Here is a 19,383-nt window from a genome sequence, read left to right as displayed (position 1 = left end):
CGCCTTGGGGGAAGAAGTGTCAACAGTATAAGAGACCTCTGATCGGTGTTTCCGAACCGGAGTGTTCGGTAAACCGGTGGAGGTAACTACCTGGCCGCTATGCCGGGTCGTGTGGCGAGCTTCGTGTTGCTGTGTCTTCAAAAGAAAGTTTGGATCCAAGTAAGCAAGGGGGTGAGAAAATTTTACTTTCCGGTTTGCCCGACGGATTTTCGATGTTGGCAGAGGATCTGAATCGAAGGAAAGAATGATTACCTCTACGTCATCAGCTTGACTGCCTTCAGCGTCGTCCTGATAATAGTCATTGTCAATGAGATGTACGAAAAATGAACCAAGAGAGTCAATTTCTACCTCTGATTCCGGGTTACCCACATCATCATCAGCATTTGGCTCGGAGGATGCAGTGGTCCTTTTCTTGGCAGGTTTCTTAACAACCTTGGTCTTCGGGCGTTGTGGTTTTGCCGGTTTATCCTGTGGCGGTTTTTTATTCCAGAACGGATCATCACCCTGTCAAAAATAGACAAACTTTCAGAGAATATTTGGAAAGAAGCAAACTTACGACAAAAAAGGGTATATGGTTATTACAGCTGGCGGTTTGTTGAAGGTGCAGAAAGGACTTAGTCCGGTCTGGCCGCAGACGGCCTCCGGTTCATTCAACATTTTCTTGACAGCATCGGTAACTTCAGCCTCTGTTAGCTGAATATTAACATGTCGTTGAGGATCGGTCAAACTTCCTGTGTATTCACACATCAAACTGGGCGCCGGCTTAAGGGAAGAATGCTCCAGCTTATCCAACAACGAGCAAAGTCAACACCTGTTAAACCATTCGCCATGAAGGCTCTAAGCTTTGACAGTTGTGGGGCATAGTTGTCCCTTTCTTTTGCCGTCAACCTCTGAGGAAAGGGATGTGTGTTGCGAAGGCGGTGAGGGCGGTAACCCAGTAAAGGGTTTTCATCAGTTGGAGATGTATCCTTGCAGTAAAACCAGGTTTGGTTCCGTTCTTTGGGGTGACTATGAAGCTTGGGATGAGGGAAAGTGACTTCCTTCCTTTTCTGAATTGCCATTCCGCCCAATTCAGTATTTGGTCCATCTGTGAACTCTGTGCGGCGGTTTGAGTGAAAGAAATCCCTAAACAGTACAACTATAGGTTCCTCTTGCAGATAAGCTTCACAGAAGACTTGGAAGTGGCAGATGTTGGTCACAGAATTTGGACCGATGTCCTGAGGGTGAAGCTGAAAACTAGCCAGCACATCTCAGAAGAATTTTGAACCGGGAGGGCTAAAGCCTCGGCCCAGATGATCAACAAAAACGACTACCTCTCTGTCCTTGGGCATAGGAGGACTTTCCGGGCCAGGGGCCCTCCAGTGGATGACATCTTTCTTGGCTAAAGCGCCCGTTGCGACGCATCTGTTTAATTGATCATCTGTGACCCAGGAAGGAGCCCAGTTGCATTCATAGACTTGTTTGGCCATTGCAATGAGAAGCTGAAACATGATTATTGCCGGTTTAAAATTCACAGTGGACAACTATAAAGTGATACAAGGATGTATGCATATTGTTAAACCGGGGTTTGTTATTGGTAAACTGGAGTCGGACAATGGAGACAGTACAAAGATAAAGCGGCTTGCCGGTTCAACAGGGGACTAATAGTACCTACCGGATTATCATTTTTTCTCTGAGGTTAAACCGCCAATTCTGGAATATAAGGTACAGATCTGAAGTACTTAAGTGAGGGAAAAACAAGTTTCGCAGATTGACATGATAAATTTCAGATCTGCGGTATGACAGAAAACTAGGAAAAAACTAGACCTAATTTCAAGTGCATAAACAGTTTGGCAAGTTCAGATGATTTTGGTGTAAAGGAGAAGATCTAATAAGAAAAAAAGAGGACTATGGCCACGGTCGCATAAGAAGTATCAGATCCAGCTAGTCGTTTGTGCTAATGGGAGGAACAGGGAAGAACAGCTCCAAGAGCTTCGAAGAACTACGAAGAACCCTGAACCCTAATGGTGGATCTAGAGTGAGGAGAACAGGAACTTACTGGTGCTATGGAAGCAGCGGAGGATCGCCGCGTTTCTCTGGTGCGGTCAGGCTGATGCAGCGGCCTTTGTTGAGGCAGATGCGAAGATCGACGGCGGCGGCGGAGCTCGAAGGTCAGTCGGCGCGAGGAAGACGACGACGCGAAGAGGCACGAGGGGGTAAAGTGAAAGGGACCCCTCGGCCTTATTTATAAGATGAATGGATAAAAGGCAGGCGCGAGAATCGAGGAGCCCAAAAAATGGGATATGTGACAGCTTTGTTGCCTCGATTGTGGGAGGCCCATTAATGAAGGTGGGACATGCACAGTTCTTAATAACAGATGACGCCATAGCAATTTATCATGGTCCTGGAAAGTGACGTCATGGCGGTTTACAAGATTTCTGTGAAGATGATGATGCGTTGAGGATTGACATGAACCAGTTCAAATCAATCTGGGGCCTGATGTTGGGGATATTACTACTGGGCATAAACCGGCCAGGAGAGGCCGAGTTAACCCCATAATGGTTCACTAAACCTGAAAGCCCATGAAGACAATGACGGTGACGCTTTACGAAGGCCCAGGGCCCAAAGCCGGTTTAAGGCCTGTAGACATAAACCGGCATTGTTATGTAACTTGTGTTGTAAGATAGAAAGAGCAGAGACCGAGCCGGAGATGTTTATGAGCCGGCCTCGGGATTCTGTAAACCAACGGGCGTCGACCCATGTATATAAGGGGACGACCCGGCGGCGGTTTAAGGACAACAGACAACAACTCGAGACTCAGGCAAAGCGTATTCACTCCCTGGTCATCGAAACCCAAGCAATCCCACAACCACTGGATCATAGGCTTTTACCTTCACCGCAAGGGGCCGAACCAGTATAAACTCTTTGCGTCCCTTGTCCGCTTTAACCCCTTTAAGCTAACCCGTAGCGATGGCTCCACAACTAAGTCCTTTCCCTAGGACATCTGCCGTGACGAAACCACGACACAAGCAAACAAATAAGGTAGCAAAAAGAAGCAAGCAAAGCTCTCTCTCTCTCTCTCGAAGCCTATGATCTATACACTTTCTCCCCCTTTGGCAATAAGTTACCAAAAAGCTTGAAAATGCATAGTGCTATGCGGATCTCTAAGCTTGATCTTTGGGAGGTGGCGTGGAGAGGACTCCTGCGACAAATGCATCTGTTGAGGTTGTAGGAGCTGGTGGAGTTGCAACCGGAGGGGCAACTGAAGTTGTGGCTGCAGGTGCTGACGTAGTATCTCTAGTGTCTATCACTGGCACTGCTGCAGATCTCTGTGCCCTAGGCACTCTCTGAAAAGCTTCAGTGGTAGTTTTCCCTTTCCTCTCTTCAGCTTCATCCTGGAGCTGCTCAACAACTATTTGCATCTCTGTGACCTTCAAGTCTAGATCATAAAACTTTGTGTTAATGATCCCTTCAAGACTCTCTTGATTCTGAGTCAGGGTGGCCAATCCTTTCTCAATCCTCAAAGTGGCTTGAATAAGATATCCAAGTTGATCTTGTTTTGACTTGAGAAAAACTTGTGAAGCCTCTTCACCACTTGGCATCTTGGCTGCCTTCTCTGCTTTTGCCTTCTCTCTCTTCTCCTGGGCCTCTACTAAAGTAGGATCTGTAGCATCCATGACAACTGTGTTGTCCTCAAAGTCTGGCCTCAGGGGAATGTGCTCTTTGTCCAACAAGTATGTGCATGTGCCCATCTTGGAGTTGATGAGCATCTGGATGTGTGGAGGCATACCCACATGATCTCTTCTGGTCAGCAGTTGTCCTCTTGATTGTCTCTACAATCAGTGGCATCACTTTGAATTTTTCTGGCACATCAAACATATGCAGCAAATTGATGGAATGTCCTCTTATCATCCTGTGATCTCCAGACTTGGGCAACTGAGTGTGCCTCAAGATAGTATTGATAGTAGGCAGACCTGACAGGAGATAATAGACAGAGCCAAACTGATGATGTTCCAAAGCTGCATCTGGAATTTCCTTGTACATATGTGCCATGGAGTTATGTCCTTTCCTAGGCTTTGCATACACATCAGTGTCATCCTCATGCTCTTCAGGGGCATTGATTAGCTTGGCCCACTCAGCAATGGTTGACTGATACCTTGTACCCTCATACATCCAAACAATTCTTCCATCTGGGCAGAAATGAGCTGTTGAATAGAATTGCATGATAAGCTCATCATTCCACTTGGTCAATTTCTGACGCACAAAGACATCAACTCCATTCATCCTGAAACTTTCATGAACTCCAGGGAAGTGGTCTTCATTGTTGTCAACGTCCTTCCAATCTACCCACTTCATGTCACAGACAATGGGCTTCTTGTCCAGAAGGACTGTCTCATAGAAGTCTTGCTGTTCCTTGGTGTGAAATCTATAGTCCACAGCAGTCCTTCTCCTCATAGCATAAGGGTCTGATTGTCTCCACAATCTGAGACCTGCATCCTTCCTGATCTTCATGTTTTCTGCCACTGGATGTGTATCATCATGATATGAGATCTTGGGCTTCAACTTTCTGAGCACATGGGCTTCCTCTTCTTATACTTCTATTTCAGGCACTGGGGCCTTGTTCTTTTCAGCAGCTGGTATGTTCCTGGTGCTTCTCTTTGGTGCAGTTTTGGTGGCTGGAGCAGTAGCTTTGGGGCAGTCTTGGGCTTTGATGGAGCAGCCCCAGACTTGATGGCATCCCCCATCAGCTTCTAAGCTTTGGGTGCTGGTGCAGAATCCTCTTCTTCCTCTTCTTCCTCATCAGACTGAATCATCATTGAGGGCTTTCCAGTAACTCCTACCATGGTATTCTTGACCCTTTCCTTTCTCTTCTTACCTTCACCAGCAGCCTCTCCAACAGTTGATTTGGAGGTTTCAAGTGTTGAGGCTCTGGCCTTTGACATGGTCACTCTCTTGGCAGGAGCCTTCTTGTTCAGACCAGGCTTTGTTGAAGCAGTTGTGCCAAATTCCTTCTTAGCCACTTTCTTCTTGGAGCTGACCTCCTCCTCACCAGCAACATAATCTTCATCCTCTGAATCAGAATTTCTCTTTCTCCTCTGCCTAGTAGCAGCCTTAGGCAGGTTTCTAGGAGTACTTCTTCTCCCATCATCATAGCTGTCAGAGGGACTAGTGCCCTCACTCATGTTAACTTGCTGCTCAGACTTGTTCTGGCTATCACTCTGATCAGACATTTCTGACACTACAAACTGAAAGCTGACCCTATTAATAGATATAGATGAGATAGAGTGGATGAGCATCACAAAGTGCAGAGATTTCGCAAATCAATTGAATCAAAAACTTAGTTTTAGTTTTCCACATAAAGCATTTCGGAGCTACTGATTTGTTAAACTCGGTGCCACCGAAGCAATATTGGAGTCTGAACTAGTGAGATCGGTCAGACCGAGACACAGTTCAGTGAGTCCGAGATTGCTAGGGTTTCACTGAGAGTTGAAATCGGTCACACCGATTTGCAAGTTTCGGTTAGACCGAAAGTTACAAGTGTAATGGCCTAAGCCAAATCGGTGAGACCGATTTCTACAACTCGGTCGGTCCGAGATTAGTTCTGTGGAAACCTAACCCTACATTTTTGAAACAAAACTAATCTAAAGGGAGTTTTTGCTGGATAGGATAATCTCATACGTAGTAAGAATCATGGCATTGACTTTGTGCTAAGAATCGGACGTAAGGATTGCACAAAGGATCGAACTCATACCCTAACTTGGCGATGAGCTCGCTACGGTGGCAACGGCGGTGAAGATTCCCGTTGATGGCGGCAGAGACCAGCGGCGAGAGGTCGCTGGCGATGAGGAGATGATCCGGAGACCCATGTCGGCAGAGCAGGACACGCGCGGGTGAAAGGTTTCGGAGGAATTTCCAAAATTTGACCCGTGGGTATATATATCCTGAACCTGTCGGTGTGACCGAGTGGGACGACTCGGTGGCACCAAGATGCAGAATCGCAAGCGGTTACTGTAGCTCGGTGTGACCGAACGGTTCTAATCGGTTGCACCGAGATTGAAAACCTAGATTAACTCAATGAACTTGATATGGCCGAAAGGGATGAATCGGTCAGACCGAAATACACATACAGGTTTTAGAAGTTTAAGTCTATGACGAATCGGTGACTCCGAGTGCTCCTCACCCAGAGGGTTCGAATCTGACTTGATCAAACTTTGTGATGTAGCATGAATAGAGTTTGAGACGAGAAAAGCATAGATAGCTATAGGAAATTCTTAGGCATTCTTGTCCATCCATTTGGCAAAAAGAAAAGACAAACAATCAAAACAACAAATGGATGTCCTTGAATGAGAAAAAATATGCAACCAATATGCTCACACAATAAGATGGCAAATGAAATATGTGGCAAAGCATGCACAATCACTCTAGCATCTATCAAGCAATTGGCGATGACTAGGTCATATATATATGAGCATATTGACTCAGGAGTCAAATGAGAACATTTGATCATAGGTTATACTCATCGTTTAAGCACAAGTGGGGTTACCACTTTTACATAAAGCATTGTTGTGTTCACACTATTAGAGTTGCTTTAGCTCAATTCTTAGAGTAAAGCTCCCCCTAGATGTGATATCCCCCTTAAGAGGGATGAACTAACCTTGGGTTTTGTCGATAATGACTTCATGTAGATGTTGAAGATGTGGATGCTCAAAGTTGATGTAGATCATTTGGAGCAATCCATTGGAGTGAGTTGCACTTTCAATACCTACATGGGTTAGTCCCACAAGGAACAACCAAGGATATCCATAGACATAGAGTGAAGTACACACAAGATGATGTCCATGAACGCATTAGGTTACCTTGTCCCTTGTCTTACCAACAAGAGGGTTTGTGACTCCTTGAACTAGTGCAAGATGTGGAAGTTGTTTGCACTTGTTCTCGCCAAAATGATATGAGTGAAGTATGTTGGCGGAGTCACCCTCAAGAACTCTCTAGTTCTTGTTCTTCGGGATCCACATCAACTTGATGGGAATCCTTGGAGTTGTGGTCGTACTTGATGAAGTAGAACTTGATGTAGTCTTAGGAACCCACTTGACCAAGGCCTTGGGAGCTTCTCCAAATGCATCAATCTCCTCTTGAAGCTTGTCCTTGCCTTTTTGCTTGTGGTCTTGTGGTGGAAGATCATCTTGAGCTTGTGTTCCTTTGAAGGAAGTTGGATCATACTTCTCTTGTTGAGGAACAAACTTCATCTTTGGGTATTGATCTTCTTCCCACTCAACTCCATTGGCATTAAACTTTCGTTCAAAACCAACACCTTGATTCTTCCGATGCCTTCCTTGCTTGCGTACAATTTCCTCAAATTGCTTACTTCCGGCAAGGCTCTTGTAAACACCTTTCTCTATAATTCCCTTCAATAAGATATTTTCTTGCTCAAGTGTAACTTGGCTAAGAGAATCATTAGTGGAATCAAGACAACTACTAGAAGCAACAACATTGGATTTAGCATGATTATTGTTACTACTAGAAGAAGAATATTTCTTACTCTTGTTGCTAGATTTTACTTGTGGCATGTAAGTAGACAAGAGTAAACGCTTGGCAATGTAAGAAGAACTTTTCTTACGAAGATCATCATTGATTGCTTTTAAGAACCCACGCTCTTGCTCTAGGTTGAGCTTTTCAAAGCGTAGCTTCTCATGAGTCTATAAAAGTTCTCGATGATCTTCAAAGAGAGTTTCATGAGCTAACTTAAGATTGTTTAGTTCTTTAGTTAGACGCTCAATCTCCTTCTTATCATCGTCATTCGCTTTATCTTGATTAGCATGATTAATAGCAAGTTCATCATAGTTTTCATCACTAGAGTTGTCAACAAGTAAATCATCATCACCTAGCAAATCATCTTATCACTACTGAAATCAACATACTCGGGATGTGATACCTTTGGGCCTTTAGCCATGAAGCATCTTCCAATTCCCTCATTTGGTGAGTCAAATATGTCATAGGAGTTGGTTGACACAAGTGCTAGACCGACAACACCTTCATCTTGAGTATATTCTGAGTCGGAGTGATAACTTCTTTCGGAGTGATGGTCGGAGTCAGAGCCGGATACCCATTCACCAACATGAGCTTGATGTCTTTGTTTTGTGTAGCTCCTTGATGACTTGTCCTTCCTCTTCGAATCCTTGCTTCTGTGAGAGGTTCTTCGTTCATAACGATCATCTCTACTCCTCTCCCTTGGAGGTGATTCTTCTCTTTTGCTTCTCCTTTTAGGTGTGTCTTCTATTCTTTTTTAGGGAGCCGTACACTCATTCACTAGTACAGCGACGTCCTAAACAAACGGTTTTTAACCCCTTTCCGCGACGACATTTGGAACCATCGCCAAGTGAGTGTGTGCGATAGGGTGTCCTTCCCACACGACCCAGAAATTGTCGGGGATAGGCCCTCCTGGGACCCAGGCTGGGGCCGTGTGCGATCGGGCGAGGCATCGAAACCCAAATTATTTCCGTAGGTATGTACATCCCACACGGTAATCCGAGTAAATCATTTCCATATGTATGTACATCCCACACGGTGAATCCCAAAAAATCATTTCCGTAGGTATGTACATCCCGCACGATGAATCCCAGAAAATCGTTTCCGTAGGTATGTACATCCCACACGATGAATCCTAGAAAAATATTTTCGTAGGTATGTATATCACACACAGTTCTTTGTGTGGAAACGTTTGTGCAAGGTGGCCTAACGCAAAAAGTTCGCTGCCGGAAGCCGTGTGTGATTGTTAGTTGATCGAACACGCCTACTTTCTAGAAACCATGCGGGTTATTTGAGTTCATCGCCCACGGTGCTGTCTGAGTAACCGTTTGCAATAGAAAACCCCAATAAGCAGGGTAATTAGCCTATTATTGATAATCCATGTACTAATCAAACTGATATTTCTTATAAAACACGCCAGATATTTCATATTCGTATAAAAGCAACCAGGATTTCATAATCGAATTACATCAGATAGCTTCGGCACTCAGTTACGCCATTACACAACAGCACCAAGTTTCGCATGCACCATCAAAAACCTTTGGAAAGTAGCATCATACACGGTAAATAGACAGATGAATCTCATCTGAGAAACTGCAGAAGCGGAAGGCAAATATTGAACCTTCAGTGATGTTGAATGTCCTTGCAACTTTCGGCCAGTGGCTATGGATAATTGCCCGCCCAACCTTCGTCCTCTTCAGCAAGACTTCAATATTGTATTGTGGGTGTTGAATGAATACCTTCCTCACCTCTTGACCATGCAGGTGGTTTGAGAGGTAATCATCGGTGAACTACTTTGAAAAGTACTGAAAACAAAGCTATCCATAAATCGCTGTTGTAAATTTTGAAATGGCGCAAGGGGTAAAAACAAGGTAAAAGAGTTGGTACCATCCTATGGTTGACTGATGTCTTCTTCATTGTGCAAACAAAGATCTTGCTGTTATTCGTCGCAAGTTTCTTCATCCTAACAATCTTTCTGAGTTTCTTGACTTGACTGATATTCATGGACATCTCATTTCCCCATATGCAAAATGGGTCAAACAGTGGGTCTAAGCCTCTGACAGCAGGACCTACATGTGCAAGACCAAATTGTAAGAAACCTAAATATTAGAATGATTCCTGCAACTGCACAATAATGTGTTATTAACCAAAGGACCCTGCTTGAACAAACCTCGATGGTAAACCGCAGTGTCTCCCATTGTTTCCCTGCAACACACATAAGGAAGATCTTGATCAGGTTAACTGAGAGTTGCCATACTATCAGTAGAATATGTATTGAGTACATCCAAATTCGATTGGTGTCACATGCATAACAATACAAAATTGTACCCACAGCAAATGAAAATCAAATTGCAGAACTGAACCAGCAGTTAAATGGACAGCAGACCAAATGAACCAAAATAGTTAACTGAGCACGACATTGCAGAATAGAAACATGTACTAGAAGATATGACAGTTAACAAAACAAAGAATGCTTGAGAACAGTACTACGAAATGTAGCAATTGTTGGACCAAAGTGTTAACTGAACATTACATTTCAGAGGACCAAACTATTAACTGAACATCAGATTGCATATTAACATTACAGAGGACAAATCACTAGAAGGCACTGGCAGTGGCCTCGAGAAAACATCACGAACTGTATTTTAATGTAGACAACCGCGTGGCGGTGTCTACGGTGGCCTCGAAGACGAGGTGCTCCTCCAAGATCTGGCGGTCGACACACATGGCAGCCATAGCGACCTCGTTCGCGCGTGCGGCCGCATGCTACTCAGCTCCATGTTATACTGCGTGTAAAATGGTTGTGGGTGGCGCTTAATTGGAGGAGGGGGCAGTGATTTCGGTGGAAGGTGTCGCTCCGTCAGTCGGGGCATGTGGGACGGGAAAGGAGGATGATGGTGTGGGTGGGGTGTGGATTACCTGACCATATCGACGAGGCCGCACAGCAAGAAGAAGGGTCGGCAGCGAGGAGGCCGCACAGCAAGAAGAAGAGTCGTCAGCGAGGAGGCGGCGCTGCAAGAAGAAGGGCCACCGGCGAGGAGGCGGTGCTGCAAGAAGAAGGGTAGCCGGCGAGGAGGCGGCGCTGCAAGAAGAAGGGTCGCCGGCGAGGAAGCTGAGCTGCCAGTAAGCAGCAGTGAAGGTTTGAACTTGGAAAGCAAGGAGGACCAGTGGAAATGTGCCTTTTGGTAGGAGGGAGGGGGCGGGGAGATAGATATTTCCGCGGTGGCGAAATTTTTTTGCTCGGTGCCGTGAGAAACTGGCGCGCAAGTGTGGTTCAAGCGGGGGCGGTGGACTGTAGACAACGAAGCTTCCTGCGTAAGCCAGACAAGACGGTGCCCCAAGATATTTTATATCACATCCCACACGATTCTTTCTAGTAAACTGTTTGTGGTATACCTGATTTTTTCATTATGTTTTGAAAGACAAAATGGTGTTGCGGAGGGAAAGGATGGTGTTTGAATTGCTAGAACATTGACGTATAGTGAACATGCAACTAGTACATGAGTGTCGTGTTTAAATTTGGAATTATTCCAGGTTCGTTTGGCATTTTTATGCATTAATTGAGTTTCTGGGCATTTAATGTGCATAATTCAAATTTGAACTACAAGCACATGCTCCGATGCACCAAAGTTTGCTGAAAAATCACATGTGTGTCTTTGGGTGAATTTATAGGTCCCATGCAAGAAATGGGAATAAAATTCAAACATCTGGGCGTCGTGGCTCGGCCGGAATTATTAAGAAACTTGGTTTTTTAATTCCTGTAAATCCAAAACACGACTAAAAATCATGAAACTTGGCATGGTGTCATGACATGGCACCAACATGCTGCAGTAAATTTTTTGGCCGAATTGGGACAAGCTTTGGTGTAAGCTTCTTGCAAACCGGAGCTTCCCTCAAGAAGGCTCGTGGTTCCGAGAGGGAACATGTCACCTCCGTGTGCGAAACGACATACGTACACTGCCTTCTCCCGCCTTAATTTTTGTATACTGGCAGATTAGACCAAATAGAAGTATCGTGCTAAATTTTGGAATTATTCCGTGTTCGTTTGGCCTTTTTTATACATTAATTGAGTTTCTGGGCATTTAGTGTGCATAATTCAAATTTGAACTACAAGCACATGCTCCAGTGCACCAAACTTGTTTGACAAATCACATGTGTGTCCTTGGGTGAATTTTTAGGTCCCATGCAAGAGATGGGAGTGAAATTCAAACATCTCGGCGTCGTGGCTCGGCCGGAAAGATTGAGAAACTTGATTTTTTAATTCCTGTAAATCCAAAACACGCCTGAATATCATGAAACTTGGCATGGTGTCATGACATGGCACCAACATGCTGCGGTAATTTTTTTGGCCGAATTGGGACAAGCTTTGTTGTAAGCTTCTTGCAAACCGGAGCTTCCCTCAAGAAGGCTCCTGGTTCCGAGAGGGAACGTGTCACCTCCGTGTGCGAAACACATATGTACACTGCCTTCTCCCGCCTTAATTTTTGTACACTGGCAGATTGGACCAAATAGAAGTATCGTGCTAAATTTTGGAATTATTCCGTGTTCGTTAGGCCTTTTTTATACATTAATTGAGTTTCTGGGCATTTAATGTGCATAATTCAAATTTGAACTACAAGCACATGCTGCAGTGCACCAAAGTTGTTTGAAAAATCACATGTGTGTCCTTGGGTGAATTTCTAGGTCCCATGCAAGAGATGGGAGTGAAATTCAAACATCGGGGTGTCGTGGCTCGGCCGGAAAGATTGAGAAACTTGGTTTTTTAATTCCTGTAAATCCAAAACACGCCTGAAAATCATAAAACTTGGCATGGTATCATGACATGGCACCAACATGTTGCGGTAATTTCTTTTGGCCGAATTGGGACAAGCTTTGGTGTAAGCTTCTTGCAAACCGGAGCTTCCCTCAAGAAGGCTCGTGGTTCCGAGAGGGAACGTGTCACCTTCGTGTGCGAAACGACATACGTACACTGCCTTCTCCCGCCTTAATTTTTTTACACAGCCAGATTAGACCAAATAGAAGTACCGTGCTAAATTTTGGAATTATTCCGGTTTCGTTTGGCCTTTTTTATACATTAATTGAGTTTCTGCGCATTTAATGTGCATAATTCAAATTTGAACTACAAGCACGTGCTCCAGTGCACCAAAGTTGTTTGACAAATCACATGTGTGTCCTTGGGTGAATTTCTAGGTCCCATGCAAGAGATGGGAGTGAAATTCAAACATCTAGGCATCGTGGCTCGGCCAGAAAGATTGAGAAACTTGGTTTTTTAATTCCTGTAATTCCAAAACACGTCTGGAAATCATGAAACTTGGCATGGTGTCATGACAAGGCACTAACATGCTGCGGTAATTTTTTTGGCCGAATTGGGACAAGCTTTGGTGTAAGCTTCTTGCAAACCGGAGCTTCCCTCAAGAAGGCTCGTGGTTCCGAGAGGGAACGTGTCACCTCCGTGTGCGAAACGACATACGTACACTGCCTTCTCCCGCCTTAATTTTTTTTACACAGCCAGATTAGACCAAATAGAAGTACCGTGCTAAATTTTGGAATTATTCCGGGTTCGTTTGGCCTTTTTATACATTAATTGAGTTTCTGGGCATTTAATGTGCATAATTCAAATTTAAACTACAAGCACAGGCTCCAGCGCACCAAAGTTGTTTGAAAAATCACATGTGTGTCCTTCGGTGAATTTCTAGGTCCCATGCAAGAGATGGGAGTGAAATTCAGACATCTGAGCGTCGTGGCTCGGCCGGAAAGATTGAGAAACTTGGTTTTTTAATTCCTGTAATTCCAAAACACGCCTGAAAATCATGAAACTTGGCATGGTGTCATGACATGGCACCAACATGTTGCGGTAATTTTTTTTGGCCGAATTGGGACAAGCTTTGGTGTAAGCTTCTTGCAAACCGGAGCTTCCCTCAAGAAGGCTCGTGGTTCCGAGAGGGAACGTGTCACCTTCGTGTGCGAAACAACATATGTACACTGCCTTCTCCCGCCTTAATTTTTTTACACAGCCAGATTAGACCAATTAGAAGTATCATGCTAAATTTGGAATTATTCTGGGTTCGTTTGGCCTTTTTTTATACATTAATTGAGTTTCTGGGCATTTAATGTGAATAATTCAAATTTGAACTACAAGCACGGGCTCCAGTGCACCAAAGTTGTTTGAAAAATCACATGTGTGTCCTTGGGTGAATTTCTAGGTCCCATGCAAAAGATGTGAGTGAAATTCAAACATATGGGCGTCGTGGCTCGGCCAGAAAGATTGAGAAACTTGGTTTTTTAATTCATGTAATTCCAAAACACGCCTGAAAATCATGAAACTTGGCATGGTCTCATGACATGGCACCAACATGCTATGGTAATTTTTCTGTCCGATTTGCGAAGGCGCACACATTAACAATCAACAAGGTCATTTTGGAACAAGTGTTGTCACGTTACAAATCGGAAACACAAGTATTATTAAAACTGTGGGCGTTCGACTTACCAATTACGTGCGGCCACGCGTCCCCTTTTTTTATTGGCTAGGAGGTGCCGTGCGAGGTAGCTATTTGAGTACGGGAGGCATGCGATCAGACCCCTGCGCGTGCTCATCGGGAGGAGAGCCCTTTGACCGCTACCCGCCACGCACCTCCCTCCCAACATCTCCATTAATGGCGCCCGAGCACCTGTTCTACGGCGTGGCTATATGTCTCACTGGACTGAGATTTAAGAGAGAAAAATGAAAATCTGAAAAGAAAGTTTTGCACGGATCTTGATTTAAGATCCTACGGACCTATATAGCATCGATTGCGACTTATAGCAAGCATGATGAATATAAGGACGATGACAGTGGATAATAATTGTCTTACATGTTTAGAAACATAATTAAAAAAAGCCACATGCGGCAATGCCCGAAATACACAAGGGCAAAAGAAGAAGGAAGACAACGATCTGGTTTGCTGATCTCTACTTTCTTGATGCGTTGCTGCAGGCTGCCGGAACTAGTCTCCGCGGCAAGCGGCGATGAGCTCTTTCTTGTCCTCAAGATGCTGCTTGAGATCATCCACGGATTCCTCCACCAGCCTTCTGCACTCGATGCGCAGCATGGCATTCTCGTCCATAAGTTTCTCGAGGATGACACCGGTCCTCTTCAACAAGGCAGTGGTCTGCTCTTGCTGCTCCGCACTTCCGACGATCTTCGCCCTCAGCAGGTCGCGCTCGGCCCGGAGCTTCGCATTGCTCTCATTTAGTTGCCGGATGACGTCGGTAGACTATTCAAACGAGGCTTTCAAGTCATCCTGCAACCTCGCCCACCTGGAGATCTGATCCATCTGCCTAAGGACAAGGTCACGCATGCGCGTGTAAGAGTCGTCGCCTGCCCGCGATACATTTTCCCAGGCCGCCGCGGCGCGGGAGGACATCTCTGCTGCATTCGCGGCGCGGCGGGACATCTCTTCTGCTTCTGCGGCGTGGCCAGACCAGTCTACTGCATCGACGGCGCGGAGGGTCCTCCGTGCTGCTTCGGCGGCGCGGCGGGACCTCTCTACTGCTACGGCCGTGCGGCGGGACATGTTGGCTGCTTTCGCGGCGAGGTGGGACATCTCTCGTGCTTCTGCTTCCAGGCTCGCCTCTCCCTGGTGGCAATCTCTCGACCCATAACTCACGCTGGCCATGGCGGACGCAAGGGAACAATGATGAATGACTTGTTTGTTTTTTACTTTTTGTAGATGAGGGGTTGAGGAGGAATGTGCAGTCATCTTGGAGTAGTAGTATTTATAACCGCATAGTAATACGCTCCTAAGTGGGAAACCGTTTAGGTTTTGATCGGTGTGAATAGGTTTGCAATTTGGAATGTGACAGGACGCGGCCTCCCTGTTCTTCTAAAAAAAATTGTGACGGGACGCATGCTCAAAATTTACTGACGGTTATAAGTGCGGCGCTATTCCCGGAAGGCGTAACGTGGGCACGTACGCCTTCTTGGATGCGCACGTGGAGTTTGCACCATAGGGTGCACCGCAATAGGCAATGTCAGCACACGTCTTGTTCCAACAACCGTGCGCGCTCGTTATTACCATCGCGCATGCTTCTTTTAATTAGAATGGGTGTGCCCGTCTAGCGCACACACGTTGATCTATCTAACTGTTTCAGTTTGTTGTGGCTAATCGCAAACAGTTCATCCATGTGAAGTGTATGCCATCAATGCAGACACTTTGATCTGGCTTACCCGTTTCTGTTATGTTGCCTAATCACAAACAGTTAATCCTTCTGAAGCGTATGCCCTCAATCACACACACCTTGATCTGGCTGACCGTTTCTTTTCTGTTGCCTAATCACAAATAGTTCATCCGAGTGAATCGTATGTTGTATATCGCACACACCTTCATCTCACTGCCCGTTTCTTTTGTGTTGCCTAATCATAAACAGTTCATCCGAGTGAACCGTATGCTGTACATTGCACACACCTTCATCTGGCTGCCCGTTTCTTTTGTTCCTCCTCATCGAAAACGGCTAATTGAACTGAATCGTATGCCTACACCACCATTTGCGATTATGGCATCGCACACAGTTTCGTCGAAGGGTCTCTGATCGTAGTGTCGCGTTAGCAGCATCCTGCAGTAGTGATCGAAGTAGTGTCCGGGTCTTCCACAATTGTAGCAATTACGCTCACGACTAGAAGATCTTTTATCATTGTAGGACCTTGACTTGGAACTTTTTTTTTGCTTCTACTCTTGTAGAACTTGTTGAAGTTCTTCACCATTAGGCTCAATTCTTCATTGAAGGCTTGTTTCTCACTTGATGATGTAGGAGCATCACATGAGGCTTTGTAAGCACCACTAGACTTGTTGTGAAGCTCTTCTTTATCCTTGAGTGGCATCTCATGAGCAACAATTCTTCCAATGACTTCGGTTGGCTTGAGATCTTTGTAATTGGGCATCATTTGGATCAAAGTGCACCTGGTGTCATATTTTCCATCCAAGGCTCTTAGGATCTTCTTGATGATGAATCTGTCGGTCATCCCTTCACTTCCTAAGCCGGCAATCTCATTTGTGATGAGAGCAAGCCTAGAGTACATTTCAGCGACACCTTCCCATCCTTCATTTTGAACTTGTCAAGCTGACTTTAAAGCACATCCAATTTGGATTCCTTGACGGAGTCGGGACCTTCGTGCATATCAATCAAAGTATCCTAAATTTCCTTTGCATTCTCAAGACAGCTGATTTTGTTGAATTCTTCGGGGCACAATCCATTGAAGAGGATATCGCAAGCTTGAGCATTGTATTGCAGCATCTTCAATTCTTCCGTGGTAGCTTCACGATTCGGTTCTCTCCCATCGAAGAATTCACCTTGCAAGCCAATACACACAATAGCCCAAATGGCGGGGTTATGTCCAAGAATATGCATTTTCATCTTATGCTTCCAACTAGCAAAATTAGTACCATCAAAGTAAGGACCTCTGCGGTGGTAATTTCCCTCGCTAGACGCCATACTCTTCTAGGTTGTGAAACCAAGGCTATGATCACCAAAGCTATAGAAATAAAGGAAAATGGAGACCAAAGCTCTGATACCACTTATAGGATCGAAAGTATGTCTAGAGGGGGTGATTAGACTACTTGACCAAATAAAAATCTAGTCTTTTCCCAATTTTAAGTCTTGGCAGATTTTAGCAACTTATCACAAGTCAAGCAATCAACCTACACATGCAATTCTAAGAGTATAGCAGCGGAATGTAAATCGTTGCATATGAAGGTAAAGGGGAGGAGTTTGGAGGGAGCAAACACAATGTAGACACGGAGATTTTTGGCGTGGTTCTGATAGGTGGTGCTATCGTACATCCACGTTGATGGAGACTTCAACCCACGAAGGATAACGGCTGCGCGAGTCCATGGAGGGCTCCACCCACGAAGGGTCCACGAAGAAGCAACCTTGTCTATCCCACCATGGCTATCGCCCACGAAGGACTTGCCTCACTTGGGTAGATCTTCACGAAGTAGGCAATCTCCTTACCCTTACAAACTCCTTGGTTCAACTCCACAATCTTGACGGGGGCTCCCAAGTGACACCTAACCAATCTAGGAGACACCACTCTCCAAAAGGTAATAGATGGTGTGTTGATGATGAACTCCTTGCTCTTGTGCTTCAAATGACAGTCTCCCCAACACTCAACTCTCTCTCACAGATTTGGATATGGTGGAAAGATGATTTGAGTGGAAAGCAACTTGGGGAGGCTAGAGATCAAGATTCTTGTGGTTGGAATGGAATATCTTGGTCTCAACACATGAGTAGGTGGTTCTCTCTCAGAAAATGAATATTGGAAGTGTAGGCACGTTCTGATGGCTCTCTCCACGAATGGAGGATGGGTAGAGGGGTATATATAGCCTCCACACAAAATCTAACCATTACACACAATTTACCAAACTCGGTGGGACCGAATACTAAAATTCGGTCAGACTGATTTAGTTCAAAATGTGAACGTTAGGTTTTTCGGTGGGACCGACATGTCAACTCGGTGGGACCGATTCTATTAGGGTTAGGGCATAACGTAATCTCAGTGAGACCGATCACATGAACTCGTTGAGACCGATTTCTGTAATAGGCAAACAGAGAGTTGGTCACGCAAACTCGGTGGGACCGATCGCTCATTTCGGTGAGACTGAAACATTACGAAAAGGAAATAGAGAGTTTGCATTGCGAACTCAGTGGGACTGATCGCTCATCTCGGTTAGACCGAAACATTACGAAGGGAAACAGAGAGTTTGCAGTCCCATCTCGGTGAGACCGAGATCCCTATCGGTGAGACCGAACTGATTAGGGTTTCTGGCTATGGCTATGTCAAATGAACTCGATGGCGCCGGATAGATCAAATCGGTGGGGCCGAGTTTGACTTTTGGTTTGGGACATATGTGGATATGAGAAAGTGGTTGAGGGCTTTTGGAGCATATCACTAAGCATTTTGAGCAAGCAAGCCATTAAGCAACACCTCATCCCCTTTTAACAGTATTGGCTTTTCCTATGGACTCAATGTGATCTTGGATCACTGAAATGAAAATATAGAGTCTTGAGCTTGAGCCAATATGTGTCCTTAGCATTTTGAGGCGTCCACATCTCTAGTCCATGCCATGCCAATCATTGAACTTTCTGAAATGATTATCTTGAAAGAATATTAGTCCAATGAGCTATATGTTGTTAAGAATTACCAAAACCACCCAGGGATTAGTTGCACTTTCAGGTTGCCTCCTCCTAGGGCCGGTGTACCAAGTGGTTGGGCACCACAAAAATCCCTAGCCACCCCCTCTTCCTTGCCCCACAAGGCGAAGGGGAGGCGCCCCACCAATGGGCCCCTTAGGCCCATGCGGTTACCCCCACCTAGGCCTAGACAAGTGGCAAGCCCATGGACCCTTCCAGAACTTTTTGGAATATTCTGGAACTTCCCAGAACTTCTGGTGGCTTTTTGGGTTCTCCGGAACTTTCTTAGTTTTTCGAAACTCTTCTAGTTTTCTCTTTGAAAAATTGTTAATCTTCGCCAAACTTTTTCGGTGTGTTTTTCTCGTGCTCCTAACACTTTTGATACTCAACAAACCGATGACCCTTAATCATGTGGCCGCGGGTTCGGTAATGTGTAGGCATGACTTGGAACTCCTTCTAACCAATAGCAGGAGCTGGGCCTATTTACTAACTCCTACACATACATGGATAATTATCAAGCAAACCTTTTGTTTGCTCACACAATTCTCTTTGCTTTGTGATACTTGAAAAAACCGAGGCGGGACTTTTATTGGTATTTTTTTAGGCAACTTGATCACAATACCAAGTTATCATCGTTACTGTTTTTGTTGTCTTTTCTCATTTATATATTCTGGTATGCCTGTTATCATATCACACTTTGTATGTCCACAT

The sequence above is a fragment of the Triticum aestivum genome, chromosome 7D, assembly GCF_018294505.1.
Source record: "Triticum aestivum cultivar Chinese Spring chromosome 7D, IWGSC CS RefSeq v2.1, whole genome shotgun sequence".
Classification (NCBI taxonomy): Eukaryota; Viridiplantae; Streptophyta; class Magnoliopsida; order Poales; family Poaceae; genus Triticum; species Triticum aestivum.
This window is presented reverse-complemented; position numbering follows the sequence as displayed.